General features: G+C 39.9%; 1 protein-coding gene across 2 annotated transcripts in view; it reads left to right on the top strand.

Annotated features, from left to right (window-relative positions):
- Positions 1 to 10131, top strand: part of ABLIM1 (actin binding LIM protein 1) — a 320517-nt gene that overhangs the window by 431 nt on the left and 309955 nt on the right. The window lies entirely within an intron of this gene.

Here is a 10131-nt window from a genome sequence, read left to right as displayed (position 1 = left end):
TGTGTGTGTGTGTGTGTGTGTGTGTGTGTGTGTGTGTGTGTGTGTGTAAGTAAGGAAGCCCTCGCCCTTGACCTTGATCCCCCGGATGTGGGCGAAGCCAGAGGGCCAAGGTCGGTGTCCGGCTCACCTGTGCCAGCCGCACGTCTGGGCTGGGAGCGCGTGGGGGATGGGCTCGCCGCTGCCAGTCCTGCTGGGCAGTGGCCTGAAGGGCTGGCCGGGAGGGAGGAAGAGGTTTTTTTTTTCCTCCATTCTTGTTACCATTTTGCAGCTTGGTTACGGAAGGAATCCAGGGCTTGATGCAGTAACATTTAAAGCTGCAGTGCTTACATCTCATTTAAAAAAGTAAATTCCCTACCTGTATTCCTCTTTGCATTAATCGCCCCTCACCCCCAGCGGTTTTCTTCCTGGAGTGAAACGATTAAACTGCAGGTGAAACTGGACGAAAGAAAGAAAAAAAAATCGGAATTGCTTTTCAGCCAAGAGTGATGGGAATGTATTTCTTGCCATCTGGAACCAGTGGTGATGCTGGGAGAGTGGGTTAGTCATAGCTCAGTGGCTGCTACTATGAGTGAAATATTAAAGCGATCAAGTCACTGTGCAGCTTGCCAGCAATGAAAACGAAGTGACTTGGTGGCTTTACCATAAGCTTTTAAGGAAAATAGTGATTATTTTTAGAAAGTATATTTGCCAAGCAATAAGTACCACCCCTTTTGATACCCCGAAGCTTTAAGAGGAGTTGCAGTGTAATTTTTTTTTTTGCTTAACTCTGAAGGGTTAAACCTGCTTTTTGAGGGGAGTTTAGGAATTTAACAATGTATTGGATAATTTAGTGATGCTTTTCAAGGTTCATTCTGGGGCATGTAAATTCTATCCAGAATGTTTAAACTCCCTTTTAAGGAAACTGGTCTTTGTTGGTTTGGCAATATGGTTGGTTGGTTCCGTACCTGGAAATGGGGTGGTACAGGCAGGGTGGAATGACAGAATTTACGTTTGTAGATCTCGAGCTACAGAGGTGATATGCGACCCTGAGATACTACCTGCCTGATGATGCCTAAAAATTTGTGTGTATTAGAGAAAGAAAAAAGAGGGTGAAACATGTGACTACAGGGGGCTGGGTGTGTGTACGGAATCTTCTGAGCGACTCCAGCTGTATAATCTCTGAACCTTGTTCTAAGACGGAGGCTTTTGGTCCCGACGTCTGTCCTAATATTAAAAGCAACATGTGGCGACTAGTTCTCATAGGTTGTAAAGCTCTCTGTGGTCAGAGTCCACCTCTGATGCAGCTTTATGCCACCCAAACCCCTTAGTACACAAAACATTGCCCACCGTAGGAGCCAACTAACTACTGGGAGCCTTGGTAGGTCCTAGGAAGCATCAAGTTCATTAGGTAACCCCCCCAGTTTCACCTTGTCTCTGGCCCCTTCTACTACAAGGTCTCTGTGGTTTATCCGAGGATATGAAATGAAGATGCCCCAGTGATTCAGAGGCTAGAGCCCTGGCTTGGGACCTGGTTCTTGAGTATTACTTCTTGAACCTGGTTTCAAGCAGGATGATTTCGAGTCGGACACAGATCTTTCACTTAGCGTTCTTGTTTCCCCTTCAAACTCCATGTTGATAATCTTGCATTTAACAGTTTGAAGTCTGACTAATATTGCAAGGGGAGAAAAAACATGATAAATATCAGTTACTGCATACTTACTACATGTCAGGCGCTCTACATGTATTGCATCAGTTGGTCCTCACAATAACTGACTCAAGTAGATGCTGTTATTACCTCTCCATTTCCCAGATGAAGGAACTGAGGTTTTGAGAGATTGTGTAACTTAACCTGAGCTCAAACATTTGGTAGGTGGCAGATCCTGATTTCTACCCAGGACTGTCTGACTTCTGATCACATCCACTTTGTTTTAGTGCTTCTCTATTACTTGTCCTTTGAGTATTATAGTAAACATCATAATCATTGATTTGCTGAGAGAGAAAAACGCCCTATACTTGAGATTGAAAGGAAATGGCCTTGGTAAGTAATTTGGAATTCCCAGTATATTTAGGAACTTCTTCGTGGACATTTGGTAAAAGACCAAGTGAGGGAAACAAGGCCCTTGATCCTTGATGTTATTAATTTGATATCCCCACTCTGTTTCTTCCTCCTTCACTTTTGAGGACCAGAACTTCCTAGATATTACCAATGACTGAAGATTTTTCTTATGTTTCTATGAAATACTTTTATCTTTATGAATTTGTAAACAACAATTCTAAATGATTAGTAGAATGCCTAGTACAGTAGCTACTGAATTAAGCTCGTGTGGAAAGATGTCTGTTTGCCATTTATTTTTTATAAAAGATGTTTTCAGAACTGAGCTTCACTATGCTTTTCTAATTTAGTATCTGCTCTCATCTCTATTCCTGAAAGTAGAGATAAACTTTTATGGTCAGAAAGTTAATGTGTCTACTTAAATACCTAACTTATCATTAGGAAGGTCTTTAGATACCTGGAAAGATAAATCTCATTAATTTAAAAAATGAACTCTTCTTATTTCTAATATCTAGACTTGTAAGTTATGGTAGGGGTAGACGTATTTTTTAAAAATTGAAAATGCTGAAACATTGAATCCCATAGAAAAGTAATTTTATTAAAATATTTTAGAGAGAAAAAAATATATATATATATTTTTTTGCGGTATGCGGGCCTCTCACTGTTGTGGCTTCTCCCGTTGCGGAGCACAGGCTCTGGACGCGCAGGCTCAGCGGCCATGGCTCACGGGCCCAGCCGCTCCGCGGCATGTGGGATCCTCCCGGACCAGGGCACGAACCCACGTCCCCTGCATCGGCACGCGGACTCCCAACCACTGCGCCACCAGGGAAGCCCGAGAAAAATATTTTTGAATTCATCTTCTCTTTAAGATATAAAGAGAGTACTAAAATTTAATTCATTATTCAAACTAACAATAAAAGATATTCTTAAATTTCGTGATAGTCCAGCTAAGACATTCCTCATCTTGTGGTCTTTTAGAATACTATCATCAAAGACTTTTAACTTGGTGTTGTATTTTTACTGCTAGAGACCAAAATGGAGCTATCATGTCTTGATTTTGAATTGACAAACTGAGGGAAATTATAACACTTAGAATAGAGTTTCCAAACCTGGGAAGAATCATCTAGGTAGCCTTTTTAAAATGTAGATTCTCGGGTCTCATTCCAGGTCTAATGGCTCATAACCTCTAAAGGTAGTGCCCAAACATCCACATACTATGTGAAAAGCTCCCCAGGTAATTCTAAAAATCATTAGATTAGAGCAGGATCAAAGAATCATCTGGAGTATTTATTAAATATGCTGATACCGGGCTCTGCTTCAGATCTACTGAACTGGAATATTCTTGGAAAGCCCTGGGAATCTGAATTTATAGCAAATTTCAGTTGATTCTTATGTACAGCCAGACTTTGGAGTTATTGAATTAGAGCTTGTTTCTTTTAACTCAGGGGTTCTGTATCGTCCAGAAAGTTTTGGAAAAAAGCTGTTTTTGAGTTATAAAAATAATGTGCTAAATTTTATTATCAATATATTCATACAATCAAAATATATTAATGTATAAATGGATATATTAAATATTGAAGTTATAGAGTATTATATTAAAAATTCAAACAGAAGTGTATTAAGTTAAAAATGAAAATTTTCTATTTTTACACCCTTCCTACCAAATCCTCGAAATTAAGCGTGGCAAACAGTGCATCCTGTGTATCCTTCCCGGCAGTTTCTATCTGGTTAGCTTTTGGTTCAGTTCAATAAATATTAAATACCTATTCAGTATAAGATGCGTGGCAGCAACTGGCGCTGTACGCAGAAGAGATCGCTTATGAGCTTATTAGGTTTTCAGAGCGCGAGTCTTGAGAAAATAGGTCCAGGTATGTGAGGATAGAGTCCATAGCACTGGCAGAGAAATAACTCAGTACGTATGCTCTAGAAATGTTAGATCAGTCTTGCTATCTTTGTTTTCAGAACTTCCATAAAACTAGGAGCAACCTGAATGCTTATCCATTGGAGAATGAGTGACTAAATCATGGTTCTTCCATACTATAGACTGTTATGCAACGATTAGAAAGAATGACTTAGGTCCATATGTGTTGGTCTGGAGTGATGGCCATGATACATTATTAAGGGAAAAGAGCAAGTGTTATGATAAAATATATATGTGCGATCCTAGTTCTACAAATTGAGAAAAATCTCTAAGTGTGCATATGGGTGTGCCATGAGCGTAGAGAAAGTCATAGAACAGTACACACCAAGCATTCAGCAGTGGTTAAAAAAAGTCAAGGGTAAAAAAAGGTAAAGTCAAGGGTAGGGAGGGGAGAGAGTTGGCTTTTCTTTGAACACATCTTTGTGTTGTCCGATAGCAAGTAGATATAGCTTTAAAAGATTGAGAGAAAAATTGAATAAATAAGAAAAATGTCCACTTCATCCCCAGTATTCATTTCATTTATTCAAGTCAGGACTGTAGATTTTCATTCATTTATTCAACAAACATTTACTGAACACCTGTTACGTGCCAGCAGTCAGTGACTAGGACACAGCATATACCCTCAAGGAACTCATAGTTCTGTGCGGGAGACAAATACATAAATACTATTTATTTATAAAAGGATATGCTGAGTGCAGAGAGAAGGAGAGAGATAATGTGGGCTAGAGAAAGAGTTATGATGATACAAAGGAGTGGCACCGAATATAGCCGTCGGGGTTGAGGACCAGGAGATCAGGTGAGGTTTCCTGAAGAAAGCAGGGATGTTTTCTTGGAGAATGAGTTGGATTTAGCCAAGTGAAAAAGGATGGGGTAGAGGGAAAGGCTTTCCAGGGAGACTCGGGCATGAAAGAAACAGTTGTGTGTATGTCAACCTGGAAAGCATGTAGGTTCAGGAGGGTGTGTTTGCCAGGGAGAGGGGAGCCAGATCTCAGCTGAGTGAGAAGGTGCAGCGGGCACTTTGTGGAACGGCTGGGGATGTAGGGATTTTCATTTACAAGGAAGGGTGGTTCCAGGGAGCACAGTGGAAGGTCATCAGTGGTGGGTGGGAGGTGTGCAGTAGGAGGGAAGCAGCACAGGGCAGGGAGGATGAGGGGGAGAGGAAATGAGCGAGGCTGGGCCCTCTCAGTCCTTTCCATGACTGAGACTGCAGGAATGAGGGAGACGGTTGGGCATGGTCGGCCTCAAATATCTTAACTTTGGCATGAGGAGTTCTGGTGGCAGGCCGAGCTGAGTCCCAGGCAGTATTGGCTAAAGGCAGCAAGGAGGTGAGGGCTGCCATCAGATTTGTAGAGTAGCAGCTAAGACCTGTGCTGGACAGTGGTTCTTCCATAGGGCTGAGGTGCAGAGGGACTCTAGGAATCAGAGCCACACTCACTTGTGCTGACGTCTTCTGCTTCCATGCTTACAGTAGGGCTCAACAAATACGAATCTGCTAAATGATAAAGTGGAGGCTTCCATTCTGTTTCTTCTCTCTCTTACTTCCTCCTGTAACTCCATGTCTGTTATACCTCTAGTTGCATCACTCTACCTTTATCAACTTCTTTCATGGTGATGTTGCAAAGATTAATGCGCTAAGACTTTACGTGGGCCTCTCCCGTTGCGGAGCACAGGCTCCGGACGCGCAGGCTCAGCGGCCACAGCTCACGGGCCCAGCCGCTCCGCGGCATGTGGGATTTTCCCAGACTGGGGCACGAACCCACGTCACCTGCATTGGCAGGCGGACTCCCAACCACTGCACCACCAGGGAAGCCCGTTCTAAGACTTCTTATTTGGTGTTATAGGGGGGCCGTTTTTCTTGCCTGTATTTTCTGGCCTCTGGCTAGAGTTTTTCTTCTCTTTGAGTTACAGAACTCTCAAGCAATTTACCGAACTGAACAAAAAGGACAATGTATTTGAAAGCCAAGTCTAGCCATTATAAGTTTTAGCATTAAAAGAAAAATAAAGCAGCAAAACACTACACTTCCTAGAAGTCCTTTTTTGTACTTAAAATATATGGATTCCAATTAGATTTTTTTTTTACATGGGAGAAGTAGCTTTTGACATCAGTTTCTCACAAGTGGGAGAATCATGTTTCAGAAAAGAGTTTCAGAAGGTTGAATTGTTCATGCATTGTATCTCTGAACAGCATTTTATATATATGTGTATATATATATATATTTTTTTTTTTTTAATTTGAGACCTCATGTAGAGAAGGTTGAGTTAATCATACTTCTCAGGTTATGGCTTACTGTCATCAACAGTTCATCAGACCCCTCCCTTGTCCAGTTTATTTATTGATATATTTTTATCCCTATCCCTCAATCCCATTCATTTTCCCAATGGCAACGATTCTAGTACATTTGATATGTGTGTCCTAGAATTTGCAGTAAAACCAATTCTTAGAACAGTTCTTATATTTAAAGCTGTAAGTACCAAGTTATTTTACTTTATGTGTGTGTCTGTGTGTCTTTGTGTTTGAAAGATTAACCAAATTCTTATTTGGATACCTGATTTTGTGAACAGATATGTATTTCTGATCTTATTTGGAAGTTTACATCACTTAATGCAACAGCAAGCCTTATTCTGTTAGAGACTAGATATACAATATGAAAAAAGGTTATTCTCAATCCCAAAGGAATACAAACTAAGGTGTGTGTGTGTGTGTGTAAAGTTATGTACATGTACACAGCTGACCAGAATAGATCATTAAGATTATCAAATAAGAATCATCAAACTGCTATGGGAGGTTCAACTAATTTGTGACTGGAGATAACATGAAGCCTTCACTTCACAGAGGACATGGAAATTTGAGTTGAATCTTGAAGGATGAGTGGGGATTTGGCAGGCAGAATACTGAAAGATGTGCTTCCTTTCAGAAGGAACAGGAATCGCATAGGTAAAAACACAGAGGAGGGAAAGTGCAGGACATATGGGGAGGAAGGAGTCTGTGACATGTGAGGGGGTTACAGGATTGGTGGTGGGGAGGAGAGGAAGAATAGGGAAGACAAGGGAATGATGCATTGAACTAGTAAGCCTTTCCATCAAAGGCTTTTCCTAAACAGAGAAGTGCGGATGTAAAGAAGGGAAGTGAGAGGTCTGTCCTTGGTACATTCAGATAACTCATTCCTGGTTGTTCAGCTGCCCACAATGGTACTGATGGTATTTTATTGCCAATTTATGCTGCAGTGAGTTACATTTTATCCTGACCACAGCTCCCATTTAGGTAAAAACTTTTCCCAAAGCCGCTCTGTTTCCTTTTTTATGGCGGATTAGAAGTCTTATCTTTAGTTTTGTGCCTGACCTCAGAATATTCCAGGACGAAGAATGCGGGCGTACAGGAGGGCTGAGTGCAGAATAGCCAAGCAACATGTTTGACTCTAGCCAGGGGAAGGAGCAAGGCCATTCCCCCAGAAGTGTGCATTCTTAACCAATCCTACTTTTACACACACATTAACAGTTCCCTCAGTTCTAGAGAGGAACAAAACAGCACTAATTCATAGAGCCCTTTAAAATGAAAGATGACATTTTGTAAAATTTATGGAACAATCTCTTTGAGACGGTAAATTAGTCTTCATAACCTTTTAGGGGAGAAATGTTTCTTTTTTTTATGAGCCTGTGGTTTCAGGTTCTTCTCTAACTCAATCCATATTAGTGTTCATTGACATAGATAGTACTGATCACTTGATACAATTTAACATTTTGTTGCTCCATTCCCAAGGTGCTACTTATTAAGTCCTGAACTTGTGGTGCCATAATCTGCTTAATCACTGGTTTCTAATTACATGGTAGTGAAATGAAAAGGAATGTAAGTGGTCAGCATTTCACCCTGGTTAAAGCAGCAGACTCTAGGAATACCATCCATCCATCCGCCCATTCCATACATATCTATGTAGCCTTCCTAATAAACATCATCAAAGAGCCCGCCGTCTGTCTATATTTATTAAATTTTATAATGTCACTAGGAGTTGACAGCTCATGTTGCCTTTCACTATCCTGTTATGGTAGGGTTGTTCTCTCTCTAAATGTGCAGTGCGTGCCAAAAAGAACTGATTTTGTTCATTTGCCCTGAAGACTTCTTGAGAAGTATTTTGAAGCTTTGTGGTCCTCTCCTGCAGCCCATCTTATCCACCCATTTTGGTGACAGTGTAGCAAGGGTAAAAATGAACCTACGACTCCACTCCATGGATAGAGCAATCCATGTGTTTCTTTGGGTTCTCCTGGGGCACTTCCACTTTTAGGTCTTGTTTTCTCCCCCACAAGTTAGGGTATACTCTTTGCTACCTTAGTAAATACCTCACGATCTAGAGCACAAACAACTTCATTCTGTCACAGACAACAGCCTGAGGAGAAAAACCAATTCACTTGCAAACTGGAGAGGAAATTGTTATGAGAGTGAAGTGTGAGGGAGAGGGAGAAGGAGAGAGAGGGAGGGAGAATATGAGAACAATAGGGGATTGATGTAGATTAAACAAGACTATTACAAGTTGAAAATAGAGATATCAGATTTGAGTCTAACTTAGATATTTGCTAGTATAAATTGAATTATCACATTTTTCTTTACTGAAAATGGAATAGAAGCTAGTGGAGTTGAAATTTATGTTAGATATATACAGGATTCCAGAACGAAGAAAATACATACTTTTTCTCTCCCTTCCCCTAAGAACAGAAATGCCAACTATTTATCTGAAAATTTCTTGACAACAAGCAAGAAGACAGTGTGGTGGACAGGGGTTAACTCTTTTGCTCTTTCGACCTTCCTCACTGATATTCAATCAGCTAATATTTATTGAGCCCCTTTTCTAGAGCAGCCAGATATATTCCAAATCTGTATATTAATTAATAAAGTCATTTAACAGATATTTATTGAGCACTCTGGAGTGAGGATTGTCATGATTTTTGGGTGCAGAAATATTAAAAGGTGTTAGAATTTGTGATTGAATGAGGCTAGAGTAAATAGGGCTGATCAACATTTATTGTTGACATTTAATCTAACTTACATGTATTGTATAAGTTAACATCCAAATGGGATACTTCAATCTAGCACAAATGCTAAACCTGATGGGATGCTGGAACATAGGTGTAGAGTGGGGCTATCCCAGGGAAATTGGGATTGTGGGCTTCCTACCTAGTAGAGTTTCTAGCCAGCCTGTGTTTTGGTGTCAGTGTATTCCTTGGTCTCAAAGGATAGAATTTTTGTGAATATCTGAATATTTGCCTGTAATGTTAGCTACATTGTATATTATCTACATCAAAATTTAACTTAAATCCTAGACTGGCCATCTCCTCCCCATCAATCCAGCACATTTCTGGGCTATTTTCTCTCATGGGAAGTTGGTATGCTCAGGTGTAATTACCATTAGAGACCAACAATAACATTTGACATGAAGTCAAACCCAAATGAATTTTTAGAATTTTTTTTGGAGTAATTCACACAATAATTTTCTTTTATCGGGGTCGTTATCTAGAGAAAAACTACTGTGGGAAGGAAATGTGCCTTTGGTCTTCCATAGTCATTTAAAATGAGTGGCTCTGTTTCTTCTAGTTAGTGAAATTTCAAAGCGGCTTTAAAATGTGTAGTTCAGTCTACCTGTGTCTGTTCTTGGACTCACTATCTATTTGATGACTCTCTGCCAATGTATTTAAGGTTTATTTCCCCAGTACATTGTATTATTTTATTGGAAAATTTATCTAATATGTATTTACCAGTATAAGGAAATTGTCTGTCCGTGTTTTGTTTTATAATTACTGGATGGGCAAGTTCTTATTTAGTAGATGTACCCATAAAATCCTTTGTATTATTCAGCCCTACATTAGGATAAAAATGAAAGCAGAAATTGTGGGTCAAGCACCCCCAAATTACTTGCTGCTTGATTAGAGGTCATGTGATTTTGGTCCTTTGTTAGAGAATTTCTTTTTTAGGCTTGTGTGAGAAAGAGCTCTACATGCGTAATTATTGTTATTCACATTTTAATAAATTAAAGTTCTTTATTCTGTACTGTGTGTTCTCTCTCCAGCTCTTTAACTTTATTACATATGTGAATAATATTTGATGGTGTATATGTAATCATGTTAGAGTCAATTTATAAATAGTTTGTCCTAAAGAAAATATCCTATAATATGTTTTGCTTAAAATTGTGTC

Source organism: Monodon monoceros, unplaced genomic scaffold, assembly GCF_005190385.1.
Source record: "Monodon monoceros isolate NGI ecotype Baffin Bay Population unplaced genomic scaffold, NGI_Narwhal_1 Super_Scaffold_4, whole genome shotgun sequence".
In the NCBI taxonomy this organism is placed as follows: domain Eukaryota; kingdom Metazoa; phylum Chordata; class Mammalia; order Artiodactyla; family Monodontidae; genus Monodon; species Monodon monoceros.
Note: the sequence above shows the minus strand (reverse complement) of the source record. Positions and strands in the feature narration are given on the sequence as shown.